The following is a 20,274-nucleotide window of genomic DNA, read 5'->3' as shown; positions in this document are numbered from 1 at the left end:
CGGGAGAGGGGCAGGACTGCCCCACCCTGCACGCCCTGGTGGGAAGCAGAGCCAGGCCCCCTTGCTAGCCCCCTGGGCCGCACTGATCAGGGCAGGAGCTTGGGGAAGAGGCCGGGCAGGGACAGTCACGTGGCCAGTGTCCCCCCCCCCCGTGTCCTTCCTAATCAGGGATGTAAAATCCTGGTTAATTGGTTCACTGGTTAGCTGGTTGAAAGAGTGTGCTCAAAGAGTAGTTAACCCTGATGGGAGCTGGAGTGGGGAGACCAGCCTGGGGTGGGGGCGGGGGCTGCCGACGACTCCTGGCTCCTAGCCGCAGCCGGAGCAGCCCCTGACCACGGGAGCAGGGCCTGCCTTTCCCTAAGCGTACAGCGCCTGGCACAACGGGGCCGCTGCCTCCTGCCTGGGCCAGCCCTTTGCTGCCTCTGGTCGCTGATTCAGAGCGAGGTCGCGATGCGCAGCACAAAGCGGCTCTTTGCAAGGCCCTAAGCCCCTTCCACCTGGCCTGGGAACGGAGGGCATCCTGCCCGTCCCCAAGAGGCAACCCCCCCTAATTAACAGCCCTGTTAATTGACTGTATTGGTGAAAACACTGCCCTTTTCCGTGCCCCCTGCAGCTGTCTCAGGCCCGTTTTTTGCCCTGCTGCCTTTCCCTGTGCTCCAGCCTTGTGAACCGGGGAGTGGGCGGGTCAGCCCGGTTGGAATCGAATGGAGATTATCCCCAGAATAGATTCCAGCCAGGCATGGGGCTGCAGTAGCCGGGGCAGCCTGCCCTTAGGAGAGAGGAACAGGGCCCGTCCCTTCGCTGAGCAGCCCGGCCGCCCGTGTAAAAGCCACGTGTGGTTGGGCAGGTCACTTCCTCTCTGGTTCTTTTCTGAGCGCACCCTATTTCCGTTCAACGGGCTTCAGAGCTGCCGCAGCTCCTCCTGGCTGCTGCTTCACTTTGCCGGGCCTGGGCAGGCCTGCTCGGGAAAGGCAGAATCCCCACTCCCGTCGAGGGGCCGTCTGCAGGGGAGTGTGCGGGGGCAGCCTCCCTTGAAGACGCGGCCCAGGGCCACGTGGGTGTCAAAGCCCCCCCCGCAATGCCTGCTTAGATGCCCGACCATCTACTAAGGGGTAGCAGGGCAGCGTCTGTACATGAAGCTTCTGTCTGGCCCCAGAATCCTGCCCCAGCTCGGCCCCTGGCACGCCAGGCTGATGTGCGGGGAGTGATGTTCCGCCAGGCAGGGCCCGGCTCCTGCGCAGAGGCTAGGTGTTCTTCTGGGTCAAGCTCAGCAACCGCTCGGTAGCCGGGCACAGAGCGGGCGGGCCCTGGGGACCGCTCCCTTGCTCCCTTCAAAACCCGTCAGCGCAGAGCGAGTGGTTCCCAGGCACAGCTCCCGCTACGGCCTGCCTGGAGCAGCAGGTGGCTTTGTGACAAGAAGAGCAGCGGCCCTTTGTGGTTTTGCACCACGAGGGCCTCGAGTGGTGTTGGCTGCCAGGCCTAGTCCTCGAGCAGCTGCCGGGCTGCATCAGACCGGAAGGACTCACCCCTGCTGATTCAGTAGTGCCTGCCCGTCTTCCCAGGTTTTGGGAAGATCAAAATAGACACCAGGATCAGTGTTTCCTGGAAGCTGGGTGCTGGGGGAGGTGCTCAGGAGAAATTCTAAGGATGCCCAGCTGATCAGGAAAGTGCCCACAGCTAGGTTTTGTGTTTTCCCTGGTGGTGCACGTTCACTCGTGCCTTGGTGCACAAAATAAAACTTTATTCCACACACAGATGGAAAAAATTAGAGGGAACATCTACCAGGGTCCCTGCTCCTTGCCCACATGGTGACAGTGGCTCAGCCAGCCTGGGGCCGGAGTGCACGGAAGAGAAAGCAGCACCAAATAAGAGGGCAGCTTCCCGCCGAAGAGACAGTATAGCCGGATGGGCTAGCAGGACTTTCCCCTGTGCACTCTGACAGCCGGGTGCTGTGTGGGGACCTTGCATTGGCAAGAGGAGAGGCGAGAAGACAGATCGAAATTCTGCCTCTCCTGCCTGGCCATTGGCCTTTATTATTGTCATTTGTACCAACCAGCCCCAGCCTGGGTTGAGGCCCTGGTACGCTAGGTGCTGTACAAACTTGGAACAGAGTCTGTCCCTGCCCTGGGGAGCTGACAATCTCCGGCTAAGACAAGAGACGAGAGGGGGATACAGGGAAAGGGGGCACAAAGAGACTAGGAGACAGCAGTAGGCCGCACACTGAGCCTACGGATGTAGACTGTCGTTTAAAAATGAAGTGGAGCAGGCCAGGCTCCATGGGGCGCGGGGGGCTGCTCCAGCCTGGCTGGGCCCCCCACGTTACACCATGGGCAAAGCACCCCCCTTATCGACTAATGGAGGAGTCGATGGAAATTCCATCAGGTAATGAATTGAAATGTAACATCCCTATTCAGTACTGATTTCGTCCACGTGGGGAGGCCGGGAGGCCGGACGCAGGTGCAGCTAAGCCTTAACCACTGTTGAGGGCCAGCCAGGCCCCCCCAGTGGGGGGAGGAGGGAAAGGGGGCAACTACCCCAGGGTACGTCTACACTACAGCGCTAGTTCGAACTAACTTAGTTCGAATTAGTTAATTCGAACTAAGCTAGTTCGAACTAGCGCATCTAGAACTAAAAACTAGTTCGAACTAGCGTTTTGCTAGTTCGAACTAGTAAGTCCACATTGAGTGGACTCTGAACAGGGCTTAATGATGGCCGGAAGCAGTGCCGGCAGGGCATAAAAGGAGGACTTAGAGCATGGAGATGCTGTCTCAGGCTAGCCGAGGGCTGCGCTTAAAGGGTCCCGACCCCCACCCCGGACACACAGTTCTAAGGGGTGCCCCGCTTGCAAAGAAGTTCTGGCATGGAGTGCCCTGAGTGCCCACACTGGGCACATCACACCACTCGGCCATCAGCCCGGCTGCACTTGCCGCAGGCTGCCATCTGGGGAGAGGGAGTAATTGGGGGGCTGCAGGAGAGCTTCCACCCCCAGAAGCCCGCAGAGCCAGCCCAGTCCTCCCCATCGGGGGCTCGTACCCCATTCCTCCCTCACCTCCTTCCACTTGCCCTTCCCTAGCCCCCCTTCTTATTGATGTACAAAATAAAGATAACGTTTCTTCCAACATTGACTCTGTCTTTATTGAACAAAACTGGGGGAGACTGGGAAAAGGAGGTGGGAGAGGGGAAGAGAAAGGCTGGGAGAGGGGAGGGCAACTAACATGATCAGGGGTTGGGAACAGGTCCCAGATGAAGAGAGGCTACAGAGACTGGGACTGTTCAGCTTAGAAAAGAGGAGACGGAGGGGGGACAGGATAGAGGTCTCTAAAAGCAGGGGTTGGGTGGAGAGGGTGCATTCAGAAAAGTTCTTCCTGAGTTCCCATAAAGAAGGACTAGAGGACACCAAAGGAAAGGAATGGGAAGCAGGCTTGAAACTAGTAAGAGAAAGTTGTTGTTGTTGCCAAAGCAAATAGTTAACCTGTGGAACTCCTTGCTGCAGGAGGCTGTGAAGGCTACAACTAGAACAGAGTTGAAAGGGAAGTGAGATAAAGTGATGGAGGTTGGGTCCATGGAGTCCTATTAGCCAGAGGGTAGGAGTGGTATCCCTGCCCAAAGTTTGTGGAAGGCTGGAGAGGGATGGCACGAGACAAATGGCTTGGTCATTGTCTTCGGTCCATCCCCTCCAGGGTCCCTAGGGTTGGCCGCTGTTGGCAGACAGGCTACTGGGCTAGATGGACCTTTGGTCTGACCCAGTACGGCCATTGTAAGCTCAGGGCTCAGTGTCGGGGGTCTCAGTGGACCCCCTTGATTTTCATGCACACCTGGTCCTGGGTGGCCAGGCTGGCAGCTCTCCTGCCCTAGACGGCCACTTTCCTGTGCCTAGTGCGGAGATCGTGGACGAGGTCCACGATGTCCGCACTAGCCCAGGAAGGTGCCCGCCTCTTGCGGTCCAGGGCAAGCTCCTGGGAGCCGCCAGCCTGGTCCCGGCAAGAGGGGGTGGGCTGGGGGGCATCGGGTGGGTGGCTCTGTGCCGTGCCAGGTGCAGGGTCTGCTAGCTGGGTGCTGGCAGGCTTGCACCTGGCACGGGCACCGTAGCCAGCCCGTGCCCCTTTAAGGGGTCCGGGGCCGGGAGGGGGGCATAGAGTTTCCCTGGTGTTGGCCAGAGTGGCCACCAGGGAAACCTGGGGAGGGCTAGCCTCCCACTAGTTCGAACTAAAGGGCTACACAGCCCTTAGTTCGAACTAGCTAGTTCGAACTAGGCGTTAGTCCTCGTAAAATGAGGTTTACCTAGTTCGAACTAAGCGCTCCGCTAGTTCGATTCAAATTCGAACTAGCGGAGCGCTAGTGTAGCGCATAGGAAAGTTAGTTCGAACTAACGTCCGTTAGTTCGAACTAACTTTCTAGTGTAGACATACCCCCAGGGCCCAGTGATTCAAACGGGCCCAGGGCTCTGGTTGCTGTTGCCATGGCAGCAGTGGCACCTGGCGCCCGGAGCCCTTTAAATTGGCACTGCGGTGCTCCGGGCGGCTCTTAGGGCTGCCTGAGGTGGGGGTGCTGAGCGGCATGCTCCAGGCAGCACTGCTTGGGGTGTGCTGCAGTCCAGGTGGCTCTTCCTGGACTTAGGGTCCTCCTCTTGAAACCTCGCCCCTGTCAGGAGCATGGAGCTGCCCCCCTCCCACGTTCCTGGGTGACTGCCGGCTCCCCTGGGCCCAGCCCAGCCTGTGACACGTTTCTAGGTCTCACAGCCCTGAATATCATCTCAGCAACATGAACTGGGGGGAAATGGTTCAGTTCTGTGTTCCTGAGCTGGCAAACAGCCAGAAACAATAGATCGTCGGGGTGACCGGCCCCTATTGCTCTCAAGGGTGTTGACTCTGGAACCTAACAACGGCCCCCAGCGGTCCTGTTGCTGCAGAAATACCAGCTGGTGTGCTTATCCCACAGTCCCAAGCGGCCGTCCACATCTCCCCGAAAGCTCCGGCCGCCAGAACCACACATAGCCGCAGCACAGCGATTTAAACAGGTCACGATGAAAATGATGCCGCGGGATTGCTGGCCTGAATTCTTTATTCTCCTGTTGAACACAACAAAACCCGTCACGGTGGAATGGACTCCAAACGGTTGCAATATTTCCGTGCGGCTGCCCTCACAACCCCGGCGAGGTACCAGAGAACTTCTGCAGCTGGCCATAGAATGGCTGGGACCCGGAGTTCAGAGGTCCTAAAGAGCAGTGGTGTAATGGAGCCAAACGTTGGCAGATCCCCTCTGCTTGGCGCGATCTTGCGCCAGAAGTATGCAAATGAGGCTAAGCGTGGAATATTGCCAAGCCTCATTTGCATATCTAATGAGCCGCCATTTTTGCGGAAGAAGCTCTTGCGCCAGATGGAGCTGTCTACACTGCCCCTTCTTGCGCAAGAAAAACCCTCTTGCAAAATGCCGTTATTCCTGAAAATAATCAGCATAACAGCATTGTGCAAGAGGGTTTTTCTTGAGCAAGAAGGGGCAGTGTAGACAGCTCCTTCTTGCGCAAGAGCCTCTTCCGCAAAAATGGCGGCTCATTAGATATGCAAATGAGGCTCAGCGATATTCCATTCTTAGCCTCATTTGCATACTTCTGGCGCAAGATCACACGAGTGTAGACATAGCCTTACTGTTTGGTAAAGCTCTGAGCTGCAGCAGAGGCACTGCAGCCCTCTGCCTGCAGGCTCAGGCAGACGGCTGGCATCGATTGCCTTTAGCTCACAGTGGGAGGGCTTCCTTTGCCTCCATGGTGCTAATCTTATTTTAAAATAGCAAGGCCAGGACAGCTCCGTCCCTCCTTCCCCACCCGAACCTGCTCTACCCCCGGCCACTGCCGAGGGAAATCATCCCTTTCCTGTGCAACACGTGGAATTTTCAAGCACCGAAGACTGTCCCAGCCTGCCCGAACTTGCCCTCCCCGGCACCCAGACAGGAGAGTGCCAGTTCTCACGGGGTGCACCAGTGCTAGGAGGGTTAAAACCAGGATGGGGAGGGCAGCTTGCTCACAGGCTTGGCTGCAGAAAGGGCTGGCCGTTGCTGCTCTTGCATTTCCCTGGGCCCGTGACTCATCCCAGCACCCGCTAACAAGATCCCCCAGGACCCAGGGGCTGCCAGCTGTACTGGCTGCTGCTGATGCAACAGAAGCCGGCGACGGTCCCAGGCCGGGGGACTTTTCTGGTGAGAGCCAGGCTCTGGTTACAGGCCCGTACGTCTCAGCCCTTTTGTCCCTGGCTTCCCTTCTCCCCATGAAAGGGGATCAAGTTCAGGGTCAGCTGCGCCCACGTGTGCCCAGCGTGACGGCCAGGCCTCCGGAGCAGAGGGAGGGGAGCAGAGCTTGGGTCTGGGGCGCCTATAGGCACAGGTAGTGTGCTTGCCTTTTGGGGACCCTGCCTATGGGTCAGGCTACCCCACCTTCCAGGGCTGGAGAGAAGGGGCACCTCGCTGCCCAGTGCCCCCCTCTGGAAGGAGCATTGGGCGTGGAAGGTGAACCAACACCTGATCTGCCCCCCTGGCAGCAGGACTGGGTGGGAGAGGGAACTTGCCTGTCTCCATTCCCGGCAGTGGGACCAGTGAAGGGAGCCATTTGGGGGCCCCTCCTCTCCTCTCCGAGGGTGCCTTAGCCAGCAGCAGCCATGTTTGCTCCTAAGGAACGCCAGGGCATTCAGCGCTCCGGTGCCCTGTCCTGGCAGGGGCATTCTAGGGCATGGCCCACGTGCCAGCCCAGCAGCGCAAAGCCATCCAGGCCCCCTCCCCTAGACAGCTTAAAGGGGCAATCCGCAGCCAGGATCTGGGGATGACATTTGGGGGTTCAGCAGAGGGACTGCCTCCGCAGCAGGCTCAGCGAGGACTCCCCCAGGGTGCTCCAGCATGGCACTGCCCTGGCCTGGGGATGGCTGGCAAAGTCCTGGCACAGCCGCAGAATAATTAGGCCTGAGAGGAGCAGGAGGTTTGGGGACGGGGGAATCCCTAGAGCTTTTATTGCCAAGTTGGGGGGGGGGTCACCTTCTCCCCGAGGCTCACAAACCATTTCCCTCCCGTCCTGTCCCCGCAGCCTTAAAGGAAACACCACAAAGTTAAAGTGCAGCCCCATGGCCACCACTGTGGAGGCAGCGTAGGCCAGTGGGAGGAAGCCCAGGGGTGGGTGATGCTTCGCAGAGGGAAAGGCAGTGGGTAGAGAGGCATCTCCTTCCTGAGCCACGCACAGGCTGAGGGGGGCTGCTGGTTTGCAACTCTCGGCCAGCAGCCCCCGGGCTCCTGGGGACCTGTGTCACTCGGTGGCCATGTCCCTCCCCATCGATCAGGGTCTGCTAGAGCCACGGTACCTCCATGCACTTCTGCAGGGGACAGGAGTTGGTTACAACCCCAGCTACAGAGCCCTGACTCTAGCTCCAGCAGAACGTAAGAACGGCCAGACTGTCAGAGCAAAGCTCCATGTAGCCCAGTGTCCTGTCTTCCGACAGTGGCCAGTACCAGGTGCCCTGGAGGGAATGAACAGAACAGAGCAATTATTGAGTGATCCACCCTGTCGCCCATTCCCAGCTCTGGTAACCAGAGAACACGGACACCATCCCTGCCCATCCTGACTAATAGTGATTGATGGACCAATCCCTCATGAATGTATCTAGCTCTTTTTTGTTACAGTCTTGGTCTTCACAACATCCTCTGGCAGGGAGTTCCACAGATTGACAAGGCATTGTGTGAAAACATTCTTCCGTTTGTTTTATACTTACTGCCTATTCATTTCATTTGATGACCCCCTCCCCCAAGTTTGTGCGTTACGAGAACACTTCCTTATTTACTTTCTCCACACCAGTCATCATTTTATAGACCTCTGTTATATTCCCCCAGTCACCTCTTTTCCAAGCTGAAATGTCCCCTTCTTATTAATTTATATGGCAGCTATTTCATACCCTAATCATCTGTGTTGCCTTTTTCTGAACCTTTTCCAATTCCAGGATATTGTTTTTGAGATGAGGAGACCACATCAGCACACAGTATTCAAGATGTGGGTATCCCATGGATTTATATAGAGGTAATATTTGACGGCTGCTGCACACTGAGTGGGTGTTTTCAGAGAACTAGCCACAAGGACTCCACGATCTCTCTCTTGAGTGGTAACAGCTAATTTACTCCCCATCATTTTCTATGTATAGTTGGGATGATGTGTTCCAATGTGCAGTACGTTGCATTTATCAATATTAAATTTCATCTGCCGTGTTGTTGCCCAGTCACCCCGTTTTGTGAGATCCTTCTGTAGCTATTCGCAGTCTCCTTGGGACTTAAACTAGCTCGAGTGGTTTTGTGGCATCTTAATTTTGAAGAGTGAGCCCGGGGGGCGCGAAATGCCCCCACAATTGCATCAGCTACCAAGCGAACTCCACAGAATCGCCACTTGTGGTCAGAGAGAGGAGACACTGCTCGAATGGTCTCCTGGTGGTAAGGGCAGCGGAAAGACCATTTCAGCCCCTTTGAAAGGTTCAGAATCATAGACTCATGGAACCACAGGGCTGGAAGAGCCCTCAGGAGTCACTGAGTCCAGCCCCCTGCCCAAGGCAGGACCAACCCCAACTCAATCAACCCAGCCAGGGCTTTGTCAAGCCAGGAGTTAAAAACCTCTAGAGATGGAGATTCCACCCGCTCCCTAGGGAACCCATCCCAGTGCGGGCTGGAGCCAGAATTCGAGGGGTGCTCCAGCAAGGTGGATATAACTTTTTCTGAAGCAGCTGGCCCACTGCAATAATTCTCCCCAGCACGGTTAGCTAGTCCTTGGACGCAGGCCAGTCTCAAACACAAATGGAGCTGCGGTTCCTTCCTTGCTCTGGATTGTTCTCTGGCTTTCTCCTCCATGCAGAAGCCAACCCCAGCGTCATGATGTATTTATGCCTTGGGATTTCCCGCAGCTTTGGCAAAACCCTCAGGGGGCCCTTGTATCTTACACACACTGGCATTTCTCGCTGTGCATCATCGCTGCTGCCTGCTTCGCATACACATGTGGACATGGTAATATATAATATGATATATGAATGGAGATTGCCTAGCTCCTAGAACTGGAAGGGACCTTGAAAGGTCATTGAGTCCAGTCCCCTGCCTTCACAGCAGGACCATCCCTGACTGATTTTTGCCCCAAATCCCTAAATGGCCTCCACAAAGATTGAGCTCATAACTCTGGGTTTAGCAGGCCAATGCTCAAACCCCTGGATGCAGTAGGGCTGCCGGGCTAGTCGTGGGGTTGAGTTACCCAGGGCTAGCTTGGATGTTGCCAGAGAGCTCTGCTCTTAGTAGCAGCCCAGTGCATTGTGGGTCTGATGCCCCTTCCCCCCATGCTTTATGAAATCGGCTGATGAATATAAATATGCATCACTCAAAGGTGCTTTGGACCAAATACCGCCTGTAACCTATCCATGTTAATGTTACACCCTGCTGGATCTGTGTACCCTAGTTTGGTGAATGTATCATTCTGGCAGGTGAAGTTAGAAATATAAAGTGTGAATCTGTTTATAGTTTTAAATGTGCTAATGAGAGTCATTACCAGTACCCTGGAAATCTAACCATGTGGTGATCACCTGAAAAACTTGTACACAGCCTTGTTTGTCCTTTAAGTCCAGAAGGTGGATGGTCCTAGGAAAACGTGACCATCCCACCTGGTACTGGGATCCATTTCTGAACCTGGTATTTTTCCACAGAAGGGAGGAATGTAAAACAAATGACTCCCCCATTGGGGAAGAGTCTATTAAAGCAATGGGACGCTATCAGCCCTCGATCTTGGCCTGAGAAACGGCCTGGCACACCCTAAAAGGACACAAAGAGGGCAAGAGACCTACGTCAAAGTGAAAGAGTTTGTCTCTGGCTTGAAGATTATGCTTGAAATAAAAGCAGCTCTTTAAGGTTTGAGTCTGCTTGCCATACATTTCTCAGGGCAAATTCATATAATAATAAACATCTACACTGCAGGGCAAAAGTCGAATTAAGCTATGCAATTTCAGCTATGGCAATTGCATAGCTAAAGTCCAAATAGCTTAATTGAGCTTTTGGACATAAGAACGGCCATACTGGGTCAGACCAATGGTCAATCTAGCTCAGTATCCTGTCTGCTGACAGTGGCCAATGCCAGATGCCCTAGAGGGAGGGAACACAACAGGGAATCCTCACGTGATCCCTCCCCTGTCACCCATTTCCAAACAAACATAGGCGAGGGACACCATCCCTACCCATCCTGGCTAATAGCCATTGATGGACCTAACCTCTAGGAATCTATCTAGCTCTTTTTTGAACCCTGTTAAAGTCCTAGCCTTCACCACATCCTGTGGCAAGGAGTTCCAGAGGTTGACTATGCACTGAGTGAAGAAAAACTTCCTTTTGTTTGTTTTAAACCTGCTGCCTATTAATTTCATTTGGTGACCCCTAGTTCTTGTATTGTGTGAATAAGTAAATGAGGTTTTCTTATTCACTTTTTCCACACCAGTCATGATTTTATAGACCTCTATCATATCCCCTCTTAGGGTATGTGTAGACTACAGAGTTTTGTTGGCAAAACGTCCACACTGCAAGTGCGTTCTTTTGACAGTAAATTGAAAGAACAGAGGGATTTTTACTCAACTGGTATTCCTCATTCTACGAGGAAGAAGCCTTTTTGCAAAAGAGCTCTTTTGCAAAAAGGTGTGCGTGGACGGGAAAGAGGGAGTTTTTTTCAGAAGAAAAGGGAAGAGGAAAAAGCACAGGTGCCCTGGTGGCAATTCTGTCCATAGCAATCACTGCTTACATGCGAGATAGCGTCCAGGCAGGTTTGATGCTAGCTTTCAAAAAAGCACGTCGCTTTTTCGTTGTGCTTTTGCAGTGTGGATGCTCTCTTTCGTAAATGATCTGGAGAAAGGGGTAAGCAGTGAGGTAGTAAAGTTTGCAGATGATACAAAACTGTTTAGGATAGTCAAGACAGAAGCAGACTGTGAGGGACTCCAAGAAGATCTCACCAAACTGAGTGATTGGGCAACAAAATGGCAAATGAAATTTAATGTGGATAAATGTAAAGTAATGCACATTGGGAAAAATAACCCCAACTATACGTACAGTATGATGGGGGCTAATTTGGCTACGACAAATCAGGAAAGAGATCTTGGAGTTATCGTGGACAGTTCTCTGAAAACTTCCACACAGTGTGCAGCGGCGGTCAAAAAGGCAAATAGGATGCTAGGAATTATTAGGAAAGGGATAGAAAATAAGACCCAGAATATCTTACTGCCCCTGTATAAAACTATAGTACGCCCACATCTTGAATACTGTGTACAGATGTGGTCTCCTCACCTCAAAAAAGATATTTTGGCCTTGGAAAGGGTTCAGAAAAGGGCAACTAAAATGATTAGGGGTTTGGAACGGGTCCCATATGAAGAGAGGTTAAAGCAACTGGGACTTTTCAGTTTAGAAAAGAGGAGACTGAGGGGGGATATGATAGAGGTCTATAAAATCATGAGTGGTGTGGAGAGGGCTGATAAAGAAAAGTTATTTATTAGTTCCCTAAATAGAAGAACTAGAGGACACCAAATGAAATTAATGGGTAGCAGGTTTAAAACGAATAAAAGAAAGTTCTTCTTCACACAGCGTGTAGTCAACCTGTGGAACTCCTTGCCAGAGGAGGCTGTGAAGGCTAGGACTATAAAAGAGTTTAAAGAGAAGCTAGATAATTTCATGGAGGTTAGGTCCATAAAAGGCTATTAGCCAGGGGATAAAATGGTGTCCTTGGCCTCTGTTTGTCAGAGGCTGGAGAGAGATGGCAGGAGACAAATCGCTTGATCATTGTCTTCGGTCCACCCTCTCTGGGGCACCTGGTGCTGGCCACTGTCGGCAGACAGGCTACTGGGCTAGAAGGACCTTTGGTCTGACCCAGTACGGCCGTTCTTATGTTCTTATGTTCTTTCGCAAGAAGTTTTTTCGGAAGCTCTCTTCCAAAAAAAGCTTCCTGCGCAAAAAGCCTGTAGTCTAGACGTAGCCTAAGTCTCCTCTTTTCTAAACTGAAAAGTCCCAGTCTTTTTAATTTCTCTTCATATGGGACCTGTTCCAAACCTCTAATCATTTTGGTTGCTCTTTTCTGAACCTTTTCCAATGCCAATATCTCTTTTTTGAGATGAGGCAATCATATCCGTATGCAGTATTCAAGATGTGGGCATACCATAGTTTTATGTAGAGGCAGTAAGATATTTTCTGTCTCATTCTCTATCCGTTTTTTTGAGGGGGCGCTGTCTACACAGCAAGCAGTCGAAGAAAGAACACTCTTCCTTCAACTTCCCTTAGTTCTCGGGAAATAAGGGTTACAGGAGTCGGAGTAAGAAGTCCTTCAGCTTGACATTATTTTGAAATAACGGCTTGCTTTATAGACGCGGGCTATGTTATTTCAGAATAACGTCAGTTATTCCAAAATAACGCTGCTGTGTAGACGTACCCTCTGTGAATTAGAACTAGCTCGGCAGTTTCTTAAATCCACTTGAATCCTACTGTTTGTATTTAATAAAACACTTATGTTTACTATCAAGTCTGGTGTAAATAATTGTTACCTGGGAGCAGCAACCAGTGTGCATCTCTCTCTTTCATTGCTAAAGGGGACAAACATCCTCATGAGGTTTCCCTGTGTAAGACTTTTACAGAGAAAGACGGATTTATCTGGGGGTTTGATCCCTGCTGGGGTCCTGGGTGCTGTGCCCTAGAACTGCACTCTCCCAGAGCTGAAGGGGTTCAGTGTCTGCATTGCCCTTGGGGGGGGGGGGGCAGTAACCCCAACTCCTGACCTTGTATGGGGAAGACCAGAGGATCTGGCTCAGCAGGACAGGGTGGTGGGGAGCCCAGACAGCAAGAAGGCGGGTGTCAGTGACATGACGGGCATACTGGGGAACAATCGCAAGGGGACGCCTGTGACCGCACCCGTGTCACAGTGGGATCCTCACGTCCTTTATGCACCAGCAGGACACTCGCTACTCGCTGTGGTCCCTTTGGCATTGCCTGCTGCCCCCAGGTCCCACCCGCCTTGCAGGAGGCAGAGTTCAAGGCAAACAACTCCCCATGCTCCCCATCTGGCACCATCACAGCAAGGCGGCAGAAGGTAAGCACCTGCCAGCTGTGTTTCTCTTTCTTCGCAGAGGGAGGATGGCAGGGACGAATTAGCAAGAATATGATCATGAGCAAGCTGGTGTGGATGTGTCACCGCTGCCCCCTACTGGGTGAAATCAGAACTACTCAGCTGTGTGTCATAGGCCCAGTACTGCTCTCCACAGGTTTCCTTCAGGTTAAGTGGCAGGGCCTGTGCATTGGGGGGGGTGTGTGTCTGAGTTCTATGCTTGCTGTTGTCATGATGTGCCAAGTGGCTGCAGTAGCAGCTACACAGCTCCTCCCCCCTCCAAAAAAATCAGCTGAATAACCAAGAGAGCTTTGTAGATAATACACATTGGGATTCTGCCTCTTCGCCCTCCACTTTAGAGCCTTAGGGGCATGTTTTCCAGCCTTTCTCTGCAACAATGAGGGGCAGGGCTTGACTTGCTTTTGCACAGGAGCCGAGAGCTCAGCAGCCACAAGACTCCAGCAGCTTGAGAAAAACACCAAACATCACGAGAGTGGGGGATTTAGCCCTGGGGCGCATACTGTTAGCCCCATCTACAAGGGGCCCCTGGAAGCCACGTCAACGGCCGTGTCAAAACCTCAGTCTACAGCAACTCCTGGAGCCCTGACTCCTAGCCCTGCACTCTAACCACTAGGCTGCATTCCCTCCCTTCGCACACTTGTGCCGTGACATGCTTCCAGCGACAGAGGTAACTGCACCCCACTGAGCCTGCTCATGGATCCTGTGTGTCAGCGCTGGCTGGGCTGCGCAGGGCTTGGTTGCGCCTTTATGTTGGACCAAGCCTGTGGCTGGCCCTCGGAGGTCCCAGAAATGCCCCTACACCAGCACCTACAGCAGCTCCCTTTTCCTCCCCTGGGTGATGCCAGCTTTGCAGCTCACGCCGGGTCTCTGGAGGACTTCTGTTCCCTGTCACCTGCCACGAGCAGCGAGGGGATCTGTCTGTAGAGGACATTTTCCATGATAAGGCCATACGTGCCAAAGGCTGGTCGGCAGCGTGGTGCTTCACGTCCTGTGCCCATCACGCCAGGAGCAGCGGGGGGAGGGGTGTTATCTCACCTGGCTGGCGCACACGCGTGTGCGGGGCTGGCTGGGCCCGTTCCAGTGATTATCTCTAACGTGGTGATACCATTCCGTGTCAACGGGGTGGCAGGTTGCCTGCTCTCGTTCAGCTCCGCAGACGAAGCGTAGCCGAGAGGGCCTGGAGGGCAAGGTGGAGGAGCAAGGGACATCGGGGAAAATCCTGGAGCTGGGCTGAACCCAACTCGTGAGTTGGGAGCACTTAACCCAGAAGAAGTGGCCGGATTTTCCTGACGCATGCAGCACGCGGAGAAGGGGGCTGCCAGCGCTCTGGGGGACAGGATGAGAACTCAGAACGATCTCGATAAACTGGAGCACTGATCTGAACTACCCAGGCTGAAATTCAAGAAGGACACATGCAAAGGGCTCTCCTTAGGCAGGGACGGCAGGAATACAACATGGGAAACGGCTGCCTTGTGCCGGCATCCGGCAGAAAAGGAGCTGGAAGCTCGAGTCACAATCAACACATGAGGCACCGATGGAACACGGGTGCCAAAAAAGTGAACATCGCTCGGGGCTGCACTAGCAGGCGTGGTGGAAGCAAGACATGGGAAGTCAGTCATTTGTCCTGTCTACTCAGCCCTGGGAAGCCCTCCGCAGGACTGTGTGCAGTTCTGGGTCCTATGACAAAGCTGGGAAGGAACTGGAGAAAGCCCAGCAGAGGTGAGCCTGGCCCACGAGTAATGTTCTAGAAAACGTGACCTGCCAGGAAAGATTGACAAAACTAGAATAGTGATAGAAATGTAGCCGTGTTAGTCTGGGGTAGTTGAAGCAAAATGCAGGACAATGTAGCACTTTAAAGACTAACAAGATGGTTTATTAGATGATGAGCTTTCGTGGGTCTGGCCCACGAAAGCTCATCATCTAATAAACCATCTTGTTAGTCTTTAAAGTGCTACATTGTCCTGCATTTTGACAAAACTAGGTGGCTGTGTCTACATTGGCAAGAGTTTGTGCAAAAGCAGCCACTTTTGTGCAAAAACTTGCCGCCTGTCTACACGGGCTGCGAGTTCTTGCGCAGGAACATTGACGTTCTAATGTAAGAAATCAGGGCTTCTTGCATAAGAACTACGATGCTCCTGCTCAGGAAAAAGCCCTCTTGCGCAAGTATTCTTGTGTAAGATGCCAGTGTAGACAGGCAACGTGAATTTCTTGCGCAAGAAAGCCCGGGCTAAAATGGCCATCGGAGCTTTCTTGCGCAAGAGAGCATCTACACTGGCACGGATGCTTTTGCGCAAAAGCACATCTCTTGCGCAAAAGTACATGCCAGTGTAGACGCTCGCTTGCAAAATACTTTAACGCAAAAACTCTTGCGTTAAAAGTATTTGCGCGAAATCTTGCCAATGTAGACGTAGCCGGTTAGTTTAGTCTGGAAAAGAGGAGTCTGGGGTGGACAGGATAGCAGGCTTCAAGCATGTAAAAGACTGTTGTAAAGAGGAAGGTGAGAAATTGTTCTCCTTAACCACTAAGGCCAGGAGAAGAAGCAAGGGGCTTACTTTGCAGCAAAGGTGAGACATTAGGAAAAACTTCCTGTGAGGGCAGTTAAGCCCCGGAACAAATTACCCCAGGAGCTTGTGGAATCTCCGTCACTGGAGATATTTCAAACCAGGCTAGAATACACTTGTCAGGGATGTTCTAGATCAGGGCTACTCAACGCACGGCCCATGGGCGCATGCGGCCCACAGCCTGTTTGTTTGCAGCCCGCGGTGCGGTTTGGATTTGTGCAGGGCTCAACACGTGGCCCACGGGTGGGAACCTTTGAACGTGGCCTCCACTGGGAACACGCTCCACAAAGGTGACATGTCTCCCAGGCAGGGTGAGCACTGAAAGACGCAAGCGGATGGGCTGGCTGGAACAGACAGGTACAGGGTATCAGTGTTTCTAGCTCCCAGGGAGGAGGTGCTGGGAGTGCCAGGATAGTGTGTGAAAGAAGCTATTTGCATATATTTGCATATATATTTGTATGTATTGAGGATGAATGATACACGGATACCAAAGATGGTCTTCTATGGCCAGCTTGCTCATGAAAAGCAATCTATCGGTGGTCAATATAAGCGCTATAAAGACAGCTTAAAGGCCAATATGAAGTCATGCAGCATATCTCCCAATGATTTGGAAACTCTCGTTCAGGACAGATTGTCCTGGCAACAAACCATTATATAGGCTCTTAATTGCTCTGAGAGTCAGCGCATCCAGGCATTGCAGGAAAAGCACAGGATCCGAAAAGAACATACATACCGCGCCTGCAGTTGGCAGCTTTTTAACTGACATCTGTAATTGGCTCTGCCGATCAAGCCTTGGTGTAGTTGCTCACCAAAGGTGTCATGGTTGATTGATAGCTCAGTCCAAGAAGAAGCAACCACGCTTCAGTCATGGCCCTGGGCATGTGCTGCGAGTATCACTGTGGCCCCCGGGGCTTCCAAAGCTGAGTAGCCCTGCTCCAGATCACACTTAATCCTACCTCAGGGCAGGGGACTGGACGAGATGCCTATTGAGGTCCCTTCTGCTATATCTACACTCGTGGCTTCTTGCGTGAGAAATATGCAAATGAGGCTAAGCGTGGAATATTGCCGAGACTCATTTGCATACCTAATGAGCCGCCATTTTTGCAGAAGAGGCTCTTGCGCCAGAAGGAGCTGTCTACGCTGCCCCTTCTGGCGCAAGAAAACCCCTCGGCTGTGTCTAGACTGCATCCTTTTTTTGTAAAAGGGATGCAAATTAGACACATCACAATTGCAAATGAAGCGGGGATTTAAATCCCCCCCCGCTTCATTTGCATAAAAATGGCTGCCGCTTTTTTCCGGCTCGGAGCTTTGCCGGAAAAAAGCGCCAGTCTAGACGCGGATCTTTCGGAAAATAAAGACTTTTCTGAAAGATCCGTTATTCCTCTTAATAAAGCTCCGAGCCGGAAAAAAGCGGCAGCCATTTTTATGCAAATGAAGCGGGGGGGATTTAAATCCCCGCTTCATTTGCAATTGCGATGTGTCTAATTTGCATCCCTTTTACGAAAAAAGGATGCAGTCTAGACACACCCCTCTTGTGCAATGCTGCTACGCTGATTATTTTCAGGAATATGTGAGCCAGGGGCCCGATGCAGGCACGGTTCTGCCTGCCGTCCCCATGTCACTGGCTGGACTCGGCCAAGGCTGCTCCAGCCTGGTGTGGTTGGCAGTACAACCAGTTACCGGTATGCCTCGTGCTTTCTGAGTAACTGGGGAGCCTTTTGCACCCCTAATTCAAAGCTTACCAATATTGCTCTTGCTATGTATTTGTCAGGCTGTGGCACACAGGAGGCAGTGACTCTATGCTGATAGAGGCTGTAGGAACCAAACAAAAAGAGAGGTGATGGCTGAAAGCCAATAGGGCTTGAAATTGTAAAGACCTCCAACCCAGCTGGGATAGGCCCTCAGACCCTTCAGACCAAAGTGCAGGCTAAAGGCAGCAGTAGTAAGCTGTTATCCTCCGTGTGGCCCAAACAGAGAGGCAAGACACCACACACATTTAGCAGGCATGTTGCATCAGTATTAATTATGGTTGTTGATATAGGTCCCGGTATCCTTATGCCCCTCTCAGAATTCACCCTCCTCTCCGTAAATGAGGCAACCCATGCCCCAGGTCAGTAACTAAAAGAGGCAAGCGCTTGATGGAATCAGCCAGAGGTCAAGTAATGGAGGGATCTGAGCGTGGTGAGGGGCAGTGGCCTTGTGACCCAGAGGCAGGAGGCCTATGTTCTGTTCCCACCCACCCCACTGACCTTTGGCAAGTCGCTGCCCTTTGCCTCAGTTTCCCCATCTGTAAAATGGGTAGAATTACACTGTCCAAAATGAGTGGCCACGTAGGCCTGAGGTGCTGCCCACGGAAGCTCTGATCCCTGCCACTCTGCTCATGGAGGGTCGCTCCAAAGGCAGCCCAGATTTGTGGGGGAGTCACAGCGATGTTGTCCAGCAGGCAGACACGGACCGGCTCGTTCTTTGCACAACAGTTCCACTTCACAGGGTGCTCCCAGGGAGGGGTTATTTGATGCCTGTAAAGTACCTTGAGGTGCTGGGACAGGAGATGGAACCACACGCACCAGAGGTGAATTGTGCCGCTTAACGTGTTGCTGGCAGGTGATCCCGTACCCTGGGACGACGCTAGGGAGACCTGGCTCGAATACAGGCGAGCATAGGGTTGTTCCTATTAGTATTTGCCAGGGTGAAGCGTCTGCGTGAGACCAGCCAGCCAATAGGCTGGGCGCACCGACCTCATGCTGCTTTTCTGGCCACCTCCCGCAAATTCTGCTGCTCTGGGCAAAATTAATTCAGCTCTTACCCTCTGCGCATTAATTCTGGCCCTGAGCACCGCCCAGGAATGAAAGGCACAGGAGGCTGATTGTCAGCACCACTTGGCAGCACGTGTGGGGTGTGAGTGTGTGTGTGTGTCTGTGTTCTAAGGGTGTATGTGTGCATGTATGTTGTGAGGATGTGTGTTGTGTGTGTTTTTTGAGGGTGTGTATGTTTATTTTGAGGTGTGTGTGTTTTGAGGGTGTGTTTGTGTTTTGATGGGTATATTATGAGGGGGGATGTTTTGAGGTGTGTGTGTGTGTTTTGAAGGTGTGTGTTTTGAGGGTGTGTCTGTGTGTTTTGAAAGTGCGTGTATGTGTATTGAAGGTGTGTGTGTTGTGTGTGTGTGTGTTTTGAGGGTGTGTGTTGTGTGTGTGTATTTTGAGGGTGTGTATGTATATTTTGAGGTGTGTGTGTTTTTAAGATGTGTTTGTGTTTTGAGGGGTGTATTATGTGTGTGTGTGTTTTGAGGGGGTGTATATGTGTTTTGAGGTGGGGGTATGTTTTGAGTTGTGTGAGTGTGTGTTTTGAGGTGTGTATGTGTGTGTTTTGAAGGTGTGTGTGTTTTGAGGATGTGTGTTTTGAGGGGGATGTATTTTGAAGGTGTGTGTTTTGAGGTGGTGTGTGTGTGTTTTGAGATGTGTGTGTGTTGAGTTGTGTATTTGTGTTTTGAGGTAGGGATGTGTGTGTGTGTGTTTTGAGGTGTGTGTGCTTGCGTATATGTGTTAAAAATAGCTTTTGGCCCCCCCTGAGGGCTTCCTAGCGGAAATGGCCGCGCAAGAGGAAATCGCCTGAGACTGGAAAAAGAAGCAGACGCCGGCCGTAGAGGAATAGTTCAAGCAAACTGGGGAGGCTGTTTTGTTACAGAAAAATGACCGTGCCGGTGAGGCGCCCAGCAAGGGGACACTTCGCTCCCTGGTTACCTTGTGCTCACTCCTCCGACCAGGCGCATGCACCTGCCCAAAGCCCCTGCAGAGCGGGCCAGTGTATCTGGATGTTGGCGTTTGCGTGACACAGGCACAACCAGAGCCTTCTGCACACGGGATCCGCCAGGCCGGGCGCGGCCATGCCGCTCGCTCTGAACGCGGGGGAGAGGGGAGAATCATTTCTGATAAGGGGGCACGCCAAGATTTTGTCAAGTGGCCGAGGGCGGCACTCTTCTGGGGAGGGGAGCGTGGTCTGGGTGCAGAAGGACGCTTGGAGTAGAGAGTTGGAGGGGGGGGGTTGCGACCTGGGGCAGAGGAGAGGAGGGCGCAGAGGGTTCGGGTGGTGACCTGGGTTCCCTCTAAGATTTTCCCTCTATGAGTGGAGTTTTGTCGTGTGCGCCAGCAACGAGGCCACGGGCGCTTGTCTAGATGGATGCCCCCGTGGCACCCACCAGTGGCACTGCTCCCCGAGAGCCTCTCCCAGCGCAGAGACCCCTGCTCCCAGGGCCGTGGGGAGAAGGGGCTGCCCCAGGCTGCTCCTCGCGGGGCTTCTGAGGGGGAAGCTGCTGCCAGTGCCCAGGTTTTGCAGGGAGGGAGGTGCTGGGGGGTGGGGCAGAGACGTGGGGGGGGGGGAGAAGACAGAGCACCAGGGGCTCAGGGGGCTCTGAGGGGTGAAAGAGAGATGCAGGAGGCCCCAGCCTCAGCAGCACCACATGGCTTCCCATGGAGCAGTTGGGCAGCCCCCCCCCCCCCCGCCCCCCGCCACGTGACCTGGGCTACTAGAGCAGCCCCCTTGTCATGCGGCCCCGGCCACAGGAGGAGCCCTGGCTGCCGG

Source organism: Pelodiscus sinensis, chromosome 10 (genome assembly GCF_052426305.1).
Source record: "Pelodiscus sinensis isolate ZL-2025 chromosome 10, ASM5242630v1, whole genome shotgun sequence".
NCBI classification, from domain to species: Eukaryota; Metazoa; Chordata; order Testudines; family Trionychidae; genus Pelodiscus; species Pelodiscus sinensis.
The sequence above is the reverse complement of the archived record's forward strand: the minus strand, read 5'-3'. Positions refer to the sequence as shown.